This window comes from Physeter macrocephalus, chromosome 20 (genome assembly GCF_002837175.3).
Source record: "Physeter macrocephalus isolate SW-GA chromosome 20, ASM283717v5, whole genome shotgun sequence".
Classification (NCBI taxonomy): Eukaryota; Metazoa; Chordata; class Mammalia; order Artiodactyla; family Physeteridae; genus Physeter; species Physeter macrocephalus.
The window spans coordinates 115,628,359-115,643,979 of NC_041233.1; the positions used below are offsets into that span (position 1 = coordinate 115,628,359).

The following is a 15,621-nucleotide window of genomic DNA, read 5'->3' on the forward strand; positions in this document are numbered from 1 at the left end:
CCAACATTTAATTGAAGGGATTATATGGGATCAGACAAGCCCTGAATGAACTGGTAAACTCATTGCCATCTGTCCCTTTCTCAATCCACATCTGCGACCTGACATGGCGTTATCTGAAGAAGAAAAAAACTGAGTTTGGCTTATAGATGGCTCCCCGTGACATCCTGCATTAGGCAGGGGTGATGGACTGTAGAACTGTAGTACTTGGAGGTGACCCTCAGGATACTGGAGAAGGAAATCTCAGTGACCGGTTGTCTAAGTAGTATGTCTTAGGATTCACTTTTCCTGGAAAGAGAGATTGCAAGAAGTATGGAGCGACACCAGTTCTTGGGAATTGCTTGTAGTTTGGGTGACTGGTCAGCACTTGGAAGAAGTAACTTTGGAGACAGGTAAGCTTGGGGAAGGGTACAGGACAGGATATCTAGGAATGGGCCCAGGATGTGAGAACATTAGTCACTCAGGGAAGTGCTCACCAGAGGGCTCTCCCTGAAGAGGCAGCTCTTAAAAACCAAGTGGAGAAGATGGCTTGTCCTGTAGATGTTAGCTTCTGTCTTTACCTCCTCTGGTTCCTGTTCACTGAGTCCAGGACCGAGTGACCGTGTTAGCAGGGATAGCAGCTCTCCGTGGGCTCAACCATGAGGATCTCCCCACTGGCCAAATCAGAGGTGGCATTTTTTAACACCTTATGACCAACTGGCACTTTTTGTCCTTGTCACCTCTCTTCTCGTGACTTGGCCTATGCTACTCTAAAGACCTTGCTTTCCAAGGGAAACAAAAATGGCTCCACTGACCTGAAAGTTGAAACAGCAGCCTGGCTCCTTTGAGAGTGTCTGCCATTAGACACACAAGCTAAGAGGAAGTTTACTCTTTTGACAGAGATTATTTGTCTTAATTATCAAGCAGAAATGTGATGAAGCATGGGAGGAATCTGAGGTCAGAGAGGTAAATATGCATTGACTCGGAGACCTTTGTTCCATGGATGTGCCAGCAGGTCTCATGTCACATACGACATCTACGGTGTCCCAGGGAAAGTGGGAATTCCAGAACACAGAGAGATGGGCAAGACCTTCTGTAGTTGCTTTCAGCCTATTAAGACATCTCTTTGTTCATCCAGGTGAGTGGATTTATGAGCTGCCTTGTCTGTTTTACATTGAGCTAATCATTTGTTTCCCTCAAGATTGGCTGGGTTATGCTTCAAGCACAGACAATCCCAGAATTTCAGTGGCTTAATAACAATGCATATTTATTTTTTGCTTGTGATCCAACAGGGTCCAAGGAGGTGGCAGGGGCTCTAGGTTTTGCAATCAGATTCTGTGACCTACGCTGCTAGAGTCTCAATGTCAGCACAGGCTTCTAGGATATCTGAGCTGGAAATAAGAGGGGGAAAAAGGAACATAGTGAATCATGCCTGGATAATTCAGGAAGCAACAGTAGTAACAAGAGCAAGAAAGAGGAAGTTGGTGTAACATGGGGTTCAGTTTAACGTCTGTCACAGAAGTGTAAACAGAGCACGGGAGTTATGCAAGATTGCAGAAGTAGAAAATAAAAGAAACTACAAATGAAGTATGTCTGTTAATAAATGAGTGAATGAGTAATTTAAACACACACACACACACACACACACACACACACACGCACATAGCATTCAACTCCTTATAAGATCATTTATCCGCATCTTTTATGATGTGAGATAGGTTGTTAAGAATAAGCTCATAATTAGATACTTACATTTTTATAATAGTAAGGTAAATTGTTCGGTATATTTCATAAATGGGACTTTAAGTTATTCTCAAGCAAATAACATTTTTGTTGCTAAGAAGTGCCTATTGCAGGGAGGCTCCCACCACCCTGAAGGCGAGGCTGGATTAGCTGTTGCTGGGCACTGAGACGAACAGCCAAAGAAAACAAGCATTTCTGGTTTATCTCCACTAGATGGTGCTATTGAGTTCAAGATTCGACCTGCTGTATCTTAACGCAAGAATGTGACTAATTGTAGAAGTCATTTATATTGCGTTACTTTCCCCTTCTACATTAATATTTAAAACAATATTAAGATCACTTTTATTCATTTTGGAAGTAAAATAATAACAATTGTAACCTCAGGAAATTTGAAAACCCTGTCAACTACTTAAGGAGCTGGTATGCTATTATCTGATGTTTTTCCTGTAATTCATAGAAAGGATCTTTTTAGTAAAAAATATAGTTTTGGGGTCATTTGTACATGTGTCGTGAATTTTGATCATAGCTATTTTCCTTTTTGGGAGAAATAAAGTTTTCATTTTCAGATGACTGAAAGAATAGGGGCTACACTGTTTCCATTTTTTAATCGGGCAAGAAAATATCTTGAGTGGCCTTGTTTGTGAGTAAAAATAGACTACCTTTGAGTACGTAGTTTCACTTGAGTTGTCATGAGATACTGTAAACAAAAATAAAAATTCTAAAAGGTAAAAAGCACTTCTTTCAACGACGTAATGAGGAGTACAATGTATATGTACTGACTCTTGAGAGTGGGTGATTACAGACCAAGAAGGAAACCAGCAACTCGGTCTGCGTTTAGTTTCTGTGTATACACAGCTGGAGGAGCTCTTAGCAATTACCTAATCCATGTCCATCACTGTAAAGGTAAAGAAACTGACGATCCAGACCATATTTAACAAGGCTCTTGAGAAAGAAAGTTGAGATGCTGAGTGCACCCTAACTGACCTGCAGGGCTTCACAAAGCAGTTGCTTACAGACAACGTCCAAAAGCAGCACCACGTTACGAGTAAAGAATCAAGGTCTTCGCTCGGTGTGTACGGACAATTATCTGGTGTCTTTAATAGAGGCTGTACAGCTCAAAAGTGGCATGAGATGGCACTGGCACTGGAAGATATGAAAATACCACGTCCCCAGAATCAGCTTGTAGGGTGAAAAGCGCAGAGCCGGGGTCAGGTAGAACTAAGAGTGAGTGGCCGATCCTTCCCTTCCGGCCTGTGTAACCTCTGACACTCAGCTTCTCTATAAAAGGAGTCAAGAACACCTACATCAGGGAGGCGCAGGACAGCCTCAATGAAATAACAGGATAGGCTCTTAATAAAGAGTTATCCTGTTACCTCATTAAGAAATAGCTTTTAACACTGAAAAAAGAAAGCCCAACTTAAGGGACGAATGAGCAATGTCTGATGCCATGTGTCTGTCCATTTGGGGGCTGAGTTTTGTTTTGATCCTTCTAATGACTGGTTTGGGTGAATTTCTCGGTCCTAGGTTTGCAAAGCTCATGTGCTTGCTTGCAAGCAAGACCCAGCCAGAGTCAAGCTGATGGAAAGCCACAGATTACAGAGATCGACAGTAAGACGCAGAAAATCACAGGCAACAGAAACCCAGTATTTATAGAGGTCGTATGGCTACTCTGGGGCTGAAGCTCCCTCGATTGGACCCACAATACTACAACCTACACGTTGTACTCCTCCCATCACACCCCATTACCCTTTTGTTCCCGAGGATTTATACCAACTTTGTTATGCCGTTAACAGATTGCAGACATCAGTGGGTTCTAGGATGGTGAAATGTGAGCATTTACATATTTGAATTTTTTTCTTTTCATTTCTCTTTTCATCCAGCAGGTGTCACTCATTCTCTTTAGTTAGTCCACGTTTAGTCTCACCTGCCTGGGACCAGCTGAAGAGAAATCATCTTCAGTTATGATGTCAAAGTGCTATGTTTGTTGAACGGTAACGCTAATCATTCTCCCCGTTAGCCTATCGGGGACTCGAGGATTCACTGTACTCAAGCAATGAGGAATTTTTATTTTCTCATTTAATTAAAAACCAGTCTCCATCTCAGTTTCCAGAATGTGTAACTGGGAAATAAGTGAGAAAACAGAGAAGACATGCAGGGAATTTAAATTTGCACTTGTGGTAAAATAACTTGTAGTTTTTCATGCGAAAGGACAAATCCCTCGTTGATGCTGATGTAAGGTTGTGATTTCACTCTAGTTTTGAATAAAAAGATGTCATGCGGTTTATGGTGTATATTTGTGCAGATGTGTGAAATAATGTGCTTTTTCATCATTCCTGTTGCAATAACAAATAATCGTTATATGCAGCCATTGGTGCCGTCTTCGGGCTTGTTAGCTGGGGCAGATTTTATAAAAACAAGCTTAACTTATACAAGGTAAGTTTTCTTTAGTTTCTAAAAGTGAGGAAGTGCCTCTTTAAAAAATATGTATACTGCAAGCAAGAGTCTATGTACCCTTAGATGTTTCTCAGACTGTTCTTGTGTTTTCAATTATACACTGCAAGCAAGAGTCTATGTACCCTTAGATGTTTCTCAGACTGTCCTCGTGTTTTCAATCTGTTGATACTTTTTCTCCTTTTAATGGGGATTAGCTGTTGACCCTCAGAGTATCATTAAAGGGAGCAACATTACCAGCCTTTCTTTGTCAGCAAATGCTGAATTTATTATGGGAGAATGGGTCATCTCTCTGCAAGCCTGTTTTTGACTCCTGTACTTTCAATTAGCTTGTTGAAACAGTTGGACTGGATGCTATACTTCAATGTAGGCATCTATGTTCCTAGCTGGTGGCTCTTCCTGATGGACTCTGAGGTCGAATGCTTCCCAGGGGATCTCAGCTTAACCTGCTTTTGTCCCTGACAGAGATCCTTGTCTACAGGCCATTTGCGATCAGAAAAACAAAAAACACCCAATTTCTCTCCATTTTACTTATTTAGAAATTTTGGGCTTCTGCTATAATTTATGCGGCTTTTGAACACAAAAAGCCAGTTTTAAAGTACGTATGTCAAACGGCAGCTATTCGTCAGGAACACGGAAACAATCAGTGAGAACGAAATGCCAAACTAATAAAGTTCAGGAAAGAAGAACCGAGTTGGATACCCAGCAACAATTGAATAGCTTTATGGAAAAAACAGTACGGCTTAGTAATCTGAGTAGGAAAATAAGCTATTATTAAACTTTGAAAACCTGATATGCAAAGTTTTACAACATAACAGTAGTATCCAGAATAGATTTCAAAAGACGTTTTTATACTAGGTGGTTTCCTCATGGACCCCAATGATACCCTAAATGTTTCGTTACTAATGCATACATCGGTAGTTACGAGAACACCACTCTTGTCTCTCCTTGATTCACACTTCGTTCACTTTATTTATTTATTTAATTTTTGGCTGCGTTGGGTCTTCGTTGCTGCGCCGGGCTTTCTCTAGTTGCAGCGAGCGGGGGCTGCTCTTCGTTGCGGTGCGCGGGCTTCTCATTATGGTGGCTTCTCGTTGCAGCAGAGCACGGGCTCTAGGCGCAGGGGCTTCAGTAGTTGTGGCACGTGGGCTCAGTAGTTGTGGCTCGCGGGCTCTAGAGCACAGGCTCAGTAGTTGTGGTGCACGGGCTTAGCCGCTCCGTGGCATGTGGGATCTTCCCGGACCAGGGCTCGAACCCATGTCCCCTGCACAGGCAGGTGGGTTCTTAACCACTGCGCCACCAGGGAAGTCCCACACTTTGTCCACTTTAGAAGTGACCAAGTACTCAGTTCTCTAACCTGTAGACCAGGTGGGAAGGTGAACAGATCACAACAAAGAAAAGATTGTGGAAATGAGGTCGGTCCAGGACAAGATGCAAATTGCAGGATGAAGCAGGGGAGGGGGAGATGCATGCTCTCCGGGGGGACACTGTACTAATGAGCTGCTAGCATTTGAGAAACACCGATTGATGAGCTTTTCTGGCAGTTGCTCTGCAGCAATATTCCCATGAAAAGTCACCACTGCTATCATGGTATCAATGCCCAGTGAAGTAAGCACACTGCTTTTTGCATGAACTTGAATATTCAGTGCCAGAGACGTACAATAGAGGTAAGTAAACCCCCTCCTTCCCAGGTTCCCACATCACTACTTTTAAAGAGATGTCAGGTATTCAATCAATGTTCCAGTTGTGGGAGACACTAGGTCCCTATAGTTTATTATTTTTCAGGACTATTTTTAAAATACAATAATTTAGAGGTCTCTTGACTTTTGAAGTTACATTACAAATGCTAGTGATATGAAAGTTTTGTTCAAATGAGTCCACGCCATGAAATATGGGTTTTTAGTGTATTGTATGTAAATGCGAAAGTTATTTTTCATTTGAAATACTACAACGATCATTGTTTAAGGAACTGAAAACAAAATTTTGTATATTCATATGCTTTTTCCAAGTGTTTTGCAAATACAATGTATATTTCTGGTGACTGAGAAGGTAGGACATTTGCTCTAAACAAGAATGGCAATTAGAACTGGGATCTCTTCTAAATTCACCTGCGCTTGAAAGAGTATAGATAGATTTTTAGTCAGAAGTGGACTCTTTACTATCATCCCATTTCGGGCCACCCATCACGTCATTTGGGGATTACAGGATCCCTCCGCTCTCCGAAAGCAGAGTGTTCCTGTGAAACTTTTCCTAAGCCAACAAAGCATAAAGTTACGAAGCAATTACTTCAGGACACACCTTGCTAACTATGCACAAAATAAAAGGAGATAAAGCACAGCTGCTCACGGACACAGGTCGACGCTCCGGAGGCTTGCTGCTGAGATGCCTAGAGGCTGAGCGTGGCCCCCGGGGAGGAGCTGGCAGGGGCTCCCGGGTCCTCCTCCTCACCACGACCTTGTGTATCTACGTGCCCTCGTGGGCCTCATCCTTCTGTCAGAGAGGCTCTGATCCGACAACTAGCATGACACTTTGGTTCCCGCTTTTCCATCATATGACTTAAAGTGACACATTTTTTCCTTTCTTACGAGGTGCCAGTAAGGTATAGGTGTCTATATTTTAAAAGTTAACCCAAGCATCACTGTTTGTTTATTGATTCTTAAAGTCAAAGCTGTCACAATTTGGGAGTCAAATAAACAAGTTATAGGGGGCTACCCGTCTTTTCAAGTTCTGGACATATTTTTTAATGTACCAATGCTATCACTGCCATTGTGATTTAAAAAATAGTCAACTGTTTTCTTCATAGCAGATATACAAAAGACCCAAGCATATACCTTCAGTAAGAGTAGAAATAAGAGAAAAATCTACAGTCCCTTTCCCAAGCCCTACGAGAGGGGGAAAAAAATGAAAATGTATTAATCATTTTATTGTGTGAATAATGTAATTCTGTACTTGAACATCAGTTATGTATGAATTTCAAAATATGCGCTAGTGGAAAAGTCAAAGCAAAATTAGTGAATTTACCTTAGTCTATTTCTCACTATGTGTTTAGTGTACGTTTTAAAGTACTGATTTTTCTCATTACTGCTTTTTATTCTTGAGAAAAGGGAAACGATGCAGGACGAGATGGTGAGGAAAGTTAAAGGAAACAATAGTAATGAGTCACAGTGTGAATCTAGGTTTCACAGGTTCCCATGTTTAGCAAAAGTGCTTGTCGAGGGAGATGAGAGGGGAAAAAAATCCCAGCTGTTTCCAAAAAATATTATAGTAGCCAAGAAGAAAGTTCAAATTTATAAAGCAAAATGAATGTCCACGTCATTACCTACCGCCCCATTTCCTTGAATTATGGCCGTGTGAAATGGATTTCTGTGCAGATTGGACTCACAGGCAGTTTCCTTTCCTACCAGGTCCCACAGTTCCTTTTCCTTTTTTTTTAAAGAGCAAAAGCACCCCTCAGATTTATTATAAGTCAGAATGTCCATCCTTACAGCACGAACCAAACTGATATGGCATTTGCGTTGCTCAACAGAGGTGGGCTTTTGAGATTTCCCATTTTCCTTTTTCCCTTGTCCGTTTCTGATAAGAGAGGCTGCCCCTGCTTTAAAACAATGTAGCCCCAGTTTACACTGGCAAGTGGCTTTTCCTTATTGGTGTGGAAACGCAGCTGCAGTCTCTGTTTACCAGGGTTTTCCACCAGGAATCTCTGCAAGTGCAACCTTGCTAACAAGCATTTCTACGGATGATAAAGGGAAAATTTCCTTGCGCTACAAAATGAAAGCAGGCTTTCCTTCTGAGAACCTGGACCCTGACAAGTAGATTTCTTCTTTCTGTGGCTAACCTTTCTGCATATGGATCTTGTTAGGAAGAAGCATAGCACTGAAGACATTTATTTCCTGATAAATATGATAGTTGTCATGCTAAAAAGTAGAGTTTTGAAAAATTATCTTCTCATGTTAGTCATTTCCTAGTGCTTACAAAGACATAGGAGCAAGGCTGCCCTTCTACATTGGCTAGATCTACCATCAAGTAGGATACAGATCTACCTGCCGTTTTCCTATTAATGCATCACTACTCTCTCACGGTCTTACTAAGCAACTTGATTCTTTTAAGAAGAGAGAAGCGACTCTGGTTTAGCTGTAGGCATATTACTGCTTGCAGGCCTGACTCTAACATTGGCAGGGTCTGGGGCAAAAGTACAGAGGTAGGCCCACATAATATTTGGCTAAATATCTAGAAATTATAAATTAAGCTAATAGCGTGTTACATCAAATATGTTCTATTCTCCTGTCTCAACAAATTTACCTTTATCATAACTTGGACATGCAAGTTTGAATTTAGATGTCTCGGACCATCGCAAGCTCTATGACGGAGATCATCGGCAGGAGTTCGAGCTGGCCTCTGGCTAGTGACTGGGCATTTCTTTTCTCATCTTCAGCTCTGTCCCCCACCTGAGAGGCCTCGGTACGGATACTTCGGCCCAGATGCATTTCCAAGCTCCATCCAAACGTTACACATCCAACAAACAGATGGCCCTTGACCACCCCCAGGACCTAGGAGTGTAGATACCAATGGCATATTGACCCTTGCGGGGTCCAGATGAATCCCTGAAGCGGGTTTAGAGCCTTTAAGACAGGGGTTTTGGAGCTGGTATATCTGGAGCATCGTTGGGAAGGGTTAGTGTGGGCTCGGCTGGAGGACAGGGTAATGTCTTTCTTCAGTCCTTAGGAGGTCATAGACTGGGAGACACAGGGTCCAGGAAAGAGTACCGGTTATGCAAATCTTCTGTGCACAGACTTTATGGAATTCTGTATTGAGAATAGTTGGTAACATACAATAACAACCATAAGGTAAGCATACTGCTTAAATTTACTTTGATACGGGGAGTAGATATAATAAGGAGCTACACACATGATGTTATCTAGAAACAAGATATCCTGTCCTAAATATGAATCCCATCTCTATGACAGATTCAGCTTTCTAATCAATTGCTATTTTTGAGACTGGCATACAAAGCACAGAACTCTTTTGGATGTTGCCTCTACATCCTCAACAACCAATTAGCCATCTGTAAAAGACAATGACTGAACATCTGTGCCGTGCCTGACACTGCTGGGTGTGAGGACCCTGGGCGCTTTAAACGTGGAAATATCAGGTGGCTTCCTGGCTCATGTGACAATTGGTCACTTTGATAATGAAAGATCACTTGAATGAGCAGCAACTCTTGTGGAGGGGACCCAAGCAATTCTAAATGTTGAGGGTAGTGGCTGTACTCCAGAAATCAGCCTTCCCCTAGCAGGGAAACAAAGGCGTCAGCTCAGACGGAGGGTGCATCCCCTTTGAGCCAGTGGCTCCAAGGAAAGTGTGCCGTGTTTATTTTGCTGCCTGAGTGTTATCTCCTAATGCACGGCTTCTTTCGATTGTAATCCCCCAATTCGGATGGTATCCTGAGGATGAACTTCCATGTTTATGGCTGTTTGGAGTTTTATCCTTTCCCATAGGGAAGTAGATTAAAAAAAAATTCCACGTAATTCTTACCGTGGACTTGCTCTAAGTACACAAGAATGCATTTCTTGATATAACATCTTCCTCAGATATTTCTGAGGGTGTTTTAGGTACTTTAAGTGCAAGTTAGTGAGCTAAGCAGTATGCAGGGAAAAAAGATATAAATATAAAAGGCTGTAAGTCAACTAACCATTTCATGCAGTTACACAATTTTTATAATTCACATGGGTCCTGTGTACTCTATTTCATCCTTAGCTCAGACCCTTTCTTGTAATAATTCTGTAAAAAAATTTCCCAGTCTTTCCAAGTATCTGTTACTTTCCCCACTTCCCATGTCTAATGTAAAGCTAAGTTGTTTATTCAACAATTACGAGTGGATTCAATGGATTAGTATAAGAGTGTAAGGCTGGTCCAACTATTTCCCTAAGGGTGTGTATCATAACATGAACATTTTGGCAGTCAGTGTAGTGCTACTGTTTTTAAAGACCATGTTTTGATTTTTAGAACACTGTATTTCAGAAATCTTGGTATATCCTAGAATGATTTAAAAAAATTTCTACATGTGAAATTTCTCACCGAGATCGATCTAATTAGAAGCCTAAATCTATGTGCTTCAAATAGTAAACATGCGTAATGTCAACACATGCGTACACTATGCATTTACATGCATGATTGTGGCCGACAAGGTGGAAAGACTGGTTTAGCAATTTTGACTGAATTGTCCTAAGTAGTTAGTTGGCTTCTTTATGAAGTCCATTATTCTTTAACTGAATTAATCTTATAGACTAAATATTGTGGTGTTGGGAAGTCTATGGCCATACCACCCTGAACGCGCCCGACCTCATCTGTAGTGTTGTGAATAAACTCTTGTAATATATTTTTGTACTTCTTGTTCAGAGTAGAGACAATGAAAACTCTATTACAGCCATCCTAATAGGGCTCTGCTACACCTTTACAATTTTCCTTCTGCCAGACAGACTTCTGAGTATCTTTCTTCTCATCGGTGCTATAGCTATGACCCAAAGCTAGTTATTATATGAAGTAATTTCTTAGTAATCCCCTTAGTAATCATATCCCCTTACTTTTCCAGCAAGACCAGTTTGCAGGTACGGTTTACAAAGTCTTATGGGTATGTGACTTGAATAAAACTTAAGGAAGACTTAACCAGTTTAGAATTTAGAAATAGCCAGTGGCTGTCATATTAAAAGCAGTTGATAAACCATAATGGGAAAGAATAGAAAAAAGAGTGTGTATATTTTACATATGAGACACAGACAGGTTAATTAACTTGGCTATGTCCACTTAGTCACTATGAAAGATGCCCACATGCGATATTACTTCTGCCGTTTATATGTCCCTGTGATGGTGAATTGATTAGTCACGATTCTAGAGATCTAATTTCACACGATTTTCTTAGAGCAAAAATAAGCTATATCGTCCCCTTTGGATGCTATAACATATAAAATCCAAAGAGCAGGGCTTCCCTGGTGGCGCAGCGGTTGAGAGTCCGCCTGCCGATGCAGGGGACGCGGGTTCGCGCCCCGGTCCGGGAGGATCCCACGTGCCGCGGAGCGGCTGGGCCCGTGAGCCGTGGCCGCTGAGCCTGCGCGTCCGGAGCCTGTGCTCCGCAACGGGAGGGGCCGCAACAGTGAGAGGCCCGCATAACCCGCCCCCCCCCGCCAAAAAATAAAATAAAATCCAAAGAGCAAACGCAGATTACATTAAGCATACATAACAGCAATGCACGGCCTACCGGGAGTCACGTCTTAATTTTGATTATTTAACTGAATAAGAAAAAGTGATATTTTGGCCAAAACTGTGCTGAAAACTGTTATTACTAAAACTTTAAAGGTTAGGTTATATTTTGTTTAAAGCTGTTTGTGAAATTCAGCAGTCTTGAGGTTTTGTAATCCTCAAATCAGCTTTAGTTAATTTATCAAATCCTTTTAGCAGAATTTGTTTCAGTGTTTTTGTTCACCTACCAAAAATAGAGCTGTATTAGTTTTCTGTAATCTTTAAATTAGGTTTGCTCATGTGACCTAATACTCCATGTGAATAATCTAATTTACAGTACCCCCAACCAAAAGGGGAAACTTCAATCCTTTATTTTAGTTTCTAGCGTGACCCGTCTCCTCTGAAATGTTATATTCATACACATTTTCTCTCACTCGTAAATGAAAACCATTGATGCCATAAATTTATATGAATAACATAAGATATAACCTACAAATGTGCCAAGATTAAGATCTGATCGCCACTTCACCCAAGGACATACCCAATAAACATTGATAAAAGCTGATGCTTTTGCTTTAAGATGGAGTCCACTTAGGGTTGTTTTCATATCCCAGATGAATTCACCCAACCCTGGGGGTAAGTTTCTTATCATGCCTTAAAAAAAATTTCTGATTTCAGTTCTGTGATTATGCTGTTCAACTTGTTCTTCATATAAAAGAACAGAGAAAAATAAAAGAACAGAATGCTAGATTATATTTACAGTCAAATATATTACATTACCCCTAAAAATTCACAAAATTCACAAAAGTTAAATAGAAAGACAAATACAAAGGCAACAGTTTATTTTAGACTTTTCTTCTGACATCTTAGACTCACTAGTCAAAATTTAGTTAGAACTAAACTTTTAAAAGATCGTATACCTACAGTCAAATAATACTTTTCATGAGTTGATTAAACTTCGAAGGCAAGTGGTATTTGCCATATAAAGAAAAAAAATTATTTCAGATAAACAATATGGTGAAATGTTGATTTGATCATATTGAAATATTATGGCTCATTCAAGAATTATTTATGTGTGTATTTGAAATAATGGGCTATGGCTTCTAGGCTGAAAAAGAATGGAGTGATGACTAGAGGTCGATCTCTTGAGAGAACAGGAAAGCATTGAAGAACTTATGGTTGTGGGAGGTTTAAGAGCATCTTTAGAGGGAGCAAGGGGGGTCTAAGAATTAGGAAAGGAAGTTATTTTAAAGGAGTGTAATTTCAGAATATGCCATTGTAGATGGAGACACTGAAGAAGATGACATGATATACCGTGTGACATGTGAGGGTTATAGAAGTGATGGCGACTCATGTAGAGGAGGACAAGAAAGTATGACATCAAGGTTTGTATGGTTCATTCACATGGATGTGAAAATCACCAAGAAGGATTGTAGGAAAGGAAAATGATAAATCAGGAGTCAGAGCACAAAAGAAATCTAGGAGTGCTTCAATGAAGTGTTATTGACCCAGTGTGCTGAAAATGGCAGAGCATAAGGGAAAACACTGAGCTTTTGCAGGATGTGGGTAAGTTTGCAACTTCTGTCTAGAGAGGAAAAGGAAAGTAGTCAACAGGTGAAAGTTACATTTCAGAAAAATGAACTGGAGGGACGGTATATCCTTTAATAAATAAAAGTTTAAAGATTAAAGGGTTTTCTTGGGATATAGCTGTTATGAGACAAGATTCTTGACCATGTAAATCTTGCATCCAGTGAATTTGTTGTTTCCTTTGCTGTGCAGAAGCTTTTTAGTTTGATGTAATCCCACTTGTCTGTTTTTACTTTTGATGTCATGTCCAAAAAATAATCATGCACAACAGTCAAGAAGATTTTCTCCTATGTTTTCTTCTAGTAGTTTTATCGTTGCAGGTCTTACATTTACGTCTTCAATCCATTTTGAGTTCATTTTTGTATATGGTGTGAGATAAGGGTCTAATCTCATTTTTCTGCATGTGGACATCCAGTTTCTCAACACTGTTTATTAAAGAGACTATCTTTCCCCCACTGTGTGTTCTTAGCACCCTTGTCAAAGATCAGTTGACCATATATGTCTGGATTTATTTCTAGGCTCTCTGATCTGTCCCATTGGTCTACATGTCTGTTTTAATGTCAGAACCATACTGTTTTTATCAGTATAGATTTGTAATATAATTTGAAATCATGAAGTGTTTTGCCTACAGCTTTGTTTTTATTCAAGATGGCTTTGAATATTTGGAATCTTTTTTGGTTCCATATGAATTTTAGAATTTTTTTATATTTCTGTGAAAATGCCATTGGAATTTTGATGGCGATTGCATTAATCTATAGACCACTTTGGGTATTATGGGCATTTTAACAATATTAATTCTTCCAATCCATGAGCATGGGATAACTTTCCATTTATTTGTGTTTTTAATTTCTATCTTCAGTGTTTCACAGTTTTGAGTGTACAGATCTTTTACCTTCTTGGTTAAATATATTCCTAAGTATTTTATTCTTTTTGATGCTATTTTAATGGAATTTTTTTTTTAGCTTTTATTTCTGATAGTTTGATGTTAGTGTATAGAAATGCAACCGATTTTTGTATGTTGATTTTGTATCCTGCAACTTTACTGAATTCATTTCTTAGTTCTATCAGCTTTTTTGGTAGAGTATTTTTTGTTTTCTATGTACAAGATCATGTCATCTGCAGAGACAATTTTAATTCTTCCTTTCCAATTTGACCTGATTTTTATTTCTTTCTCTTGCCTAATTGCTCTGGCTAACACTTCCAGCACTATGTTGAATAGACCTGAAGAGAGTGAGCATCTTTGTCTTGTTACTTACTGACCTTAGAGGAAACGCTTTCAGCTTTGTTGTTGAGTACGATGTCAGCTGTGGGTTTGTCATATATGGCCTTAATTATGTTGAGGTACGTTCTTTCTATACCTAATTTGTTGAGAGCTTTGTTTTAAAAATCATGAAAGTATGTTGAATTTGTCAAATACTCTTTCTATATCTATTGGGATGATCATATGAGTTTTATACTTACTTTTGTTAATGTGGTATTTCATATTTATTGATTTGCATATGTTAAACTATCTTTGCATCCCAGGGATAAATCCCAGTTGATCATCATGTATGATCCTTTTAATGTGCTGTTGAATTCAGTCTGCTAGTATTTTGTTGAAGATTTTTGCATCTATGTTCACTAGGGGTATTGGCCTTTAGTTTTCAATTCTTGTAGTGTCTTCATCTGGCTTTGGTATCAGGGTAATGGTTGCCTTGTAAAATGAGTTTGGAATTTTTTGGAAGAGTTTAAGAAGGATGGACATTCATCATTTAAATGCTTGGTAGAAGTCATCTATCAAACCAACTGGTCCTAGGCTTTTCTTTGTTGGGAGGTGTTTTGATGACTGATTCAATGTCCTTTCTCATTTTGGTCTGTTCAGATATTCTGTTTCTTCATGATTCAGTTTGGTAGGTTGTAAGTTACTTGGAATTTATCCATTTATTCTAGGTTATACAGTTTGTTGGCATATAATTGTTCATAGTATGGTCTTATGATCCTCTATATTTCTGTGATTGATATCAGTTGTAATGTCTTCTCTTTCATTTATAATTTTATTTATTTCTGTCTTCTCTCTTTTTTTTCCAAGCAATATTTACATTTTTATTTTCTCTTCCTGTTGTCTATAAACATAATTCCACATAGCTTCAATATAATTTGACATTCTTATCTTTTCATACTAAATTTATATTTTATGATTCATAGTTATACTTTTTAACATTGTATTCACAAGGTTTCACTGAATTGGTCCTTTTTTTTTTTTTCTAAACATCCCCATTGGAGTACAACTGCCCCACACTGGTGTGTCAGCTTCTGCTCCACAACAAAGAGAACCAGCTATACCTGTACATACATCCCCATATCCCCTCCCTCTTGAGCTTCCCTCCCACCCTCCCCATCCTACCCCTCCAGGCAGTCACAAAGCACCGAGCTGATCTCCCTGTGCCATGCGGCTGCTTCCCACTAGCTATCCACCCTACGTTTGGTAGTGTATATATGTCCATGCCACTCTCTCACTTCGTCACAGCTTACCCTTCCCCCTCCCCATATCCTCAAGTCCATGCTCTAGTAGGTCTGTGTTTTATTCCCATCCTACCCCTAGTCTCTTCATGACATTTTTTTTCTTAGATTCCATATATACGTGTTAGCATA

At 39.7% G+C, this 15,621-nt stretch overlaps 1 long non-coding RNA gene across 5 annotated transcripts in view; it reads right to left on the reverse strand.

Annotated features, from left to right (window-relative positions):
• Window positions 1-378: 378 nt before the first annotated feature.
• LOC102988496 (uncharacterized) overlaps window positions 379-15,621 on the reverse strand; it is a 132,864-nt gene continuing 117,621 nt past the window's right edge. For 2 of the 5 annotated variants that reach the window (XR_008616160.1, XR_008616161.1), the window contains exon 5: window positions 379-1,367. This is a non-coding gene — a long non-coding RNA (uncharacterized lncRNA). The remainder of the gene's footprint in view (window positions 1,368-15,621) is intronic. The other 3 variants (XR_008616159.1, XR_003677716.2, XR_003677719.2) reach the window with 3 other exon arrangements.